Source organism: Propithecus coquereli, unplaced genomic scaffold, assembly GCF_000956105.1.
Source record: "Propithecus coquereli isolate 6110/MARCELLA unplaced genomic scaffold, Pcoq_1.0 Scaffold37, whole genome shotgun sequence".
Lineage (NCBI taxonomy): Eukaryota > Metazoa > Chordata > Mammalia > Primates > Indriidae > Propithecus > Propithecus coquereli.
This window is the reverse complement of record NW_012149396.1, coordinates 7981494-7983523: the sequence shown is the minus strand read 5'-3', so window position 1 is coordinate 7983523 and position 2030 is coordinate 7981494.

The following is a 2030-nucleotide window of genomic DNA, read 5'->3' as shown; positions in this document are numbered from 1 at the left end:
GATGTCAGGTTTGTGGTAACCCATGGTTGTTCTGCATGCAGTTAAGGGTGAGGGGCTAAAAAGCTGACGGGGAGCTTTGAGTTAGGATGACCAACCATCCCAGTTTGCCCAGGGCTGAGGGGTGTCCCAGGACATGGGAGTTTCTGTGCCAAAACTGAGAAAGTCCGGGGCAAGCTGGGCTGAGTTGGTCGTCCTACTCTGAACTCATGGTTTGAGCTTGTCAACTTTGGGCTTTGCTGGAAGAGATCTGGCTGGGAGGTTTCTGGAAGAGCCTCTTATGTCAATATTTTTAGGGCTTTCACCTTGGGCCACTCGGAATCCTCAAAGCAGCAACTTCTAACCTGCCTAGAGAGTCACAGCTTGTGTGGCGGGGTTCTGGCAGCCTCCAGGATGCAGTATTCATTTCGTTTTTTCATTCTTCTGATTTTGGTGTAGCAGCCACATCCCCAGGGTGTCTGGCATCCCCCCACCCAGAGATGCTGCTCTGTCAGCCTTGGCGCATCAGCCTTGCCCACCCTCATATGTACAAGATGCTGCTGCCTCTCCAGATCTTGTCGTCTGACAAGACAAGGCTGAAGATGGTGAAGCCGAGAGGGACTTTCTCCTTGGTGCCCACCCCTCTCTGCAGCCAAGCCCATCTTTCCCAGAAGGCCTCAGTGCACTTCTCCTGGTGTCTCATTGGTCAGAACTGGGTCACATGCCCACACCTGGACCAATCACTGGCAGGGGCAAAGAGGAGGAACATAACTCGTTTCTACCAAACATGACTCTTGCCCTCAGTCTGGGCACATTGATGGCCATTGAAGAACCTCAGGGTTTGTTTAGCAAGAGAGGAGGGAGCATGAATGTGGGCTGGTGGCCTATGTGGACTTAAATCCTGCCTGAGCTCTAGGGACTAAAGTTCTAACAGCTTCTTGCCTCTTCAAGTGCCCTGGGGCGTCTCAACTTTGAGCTTCATGGGAAGGGAGGCCGAGCCATTTGGGGACTGATTCTTACACAATTGAGCATGTCTGAGACCTGTTGAGAGGGGCCTGCCCATCCATATGAGAAGCCTCCTGGAAAGGGATCATCTAAAGGAAGAAGGGGCTGTTTCCATCACTGTGTCCACTAACGTTTATTTAACACCTACTATGGGCCAGTCGTGGTGCTAAGGGCCGGAGGCATGGTGGTGAAAAGGACAAATGCAGAGGGAAAGCAATTGTCACTCAGGTCGCCCTCCACCCAGCACACGTAGACTCATGCCGCATCCGAGGGAGACGGACCTATACGAGAATGAGTGAAAGCTGTAAGGGCAGTTTTGGTACAAATGTGGTGACCACCACCGGCCCTGCTTCAAAGCCTGAATGAGAAAGCACAGGTGGCAGGAGCGGGGAGAGAGGGGAATTCTCTGTGGCGTTTGTGGAGACCACGTGTGCACTGAGGGACACAGAGGTCTGAGCAGCAAGCCAGCCCAGCCCATGCAGTGGGTGGCACGCTTTGGGGAGTGGAGTGGGGACGTCAGCAGGTGTTGGGGGCACGGGCCCTGCCTGCAGCTGGCAGCAGGGCAGGGGTGGGGCAGGTCTGCGGGGAACCAGAAAAAGGAAAGAGCAGAGTCCAGTTGTTCACAAGACAAGAGACACAGCCCTGAAATCCTCCAAAACCAAGAAATCCAGAGGAATTTAAGGGTGAGGGGTAGGAGTTCCTTTCAATCTGCTATGGTGATTATTATTGATGTGACCTATTTTTACCCACAGATTTATATATGGGGATAAAACATGGATTTCAGAATTTAGAAGAATTAGAGGAGACACCCATCAATTTCTTCTTACTCTACTCTGAAAATGCTGTTTCTATAAATTTTTCTCTTTATTACTATATGAATTTCAAACATATACAAAATAGAGAAAATAGTATAATGAGGTCCCATGTACCCATCACCCAGCTTCAAAAATTAACCACATGGTCAATCTTGTTTCAACAATATTAGGCCATTCCCTTCCAATATTATTTTGAGGCAAATACCAGATTTCATATCCTTTCATCCATAAATA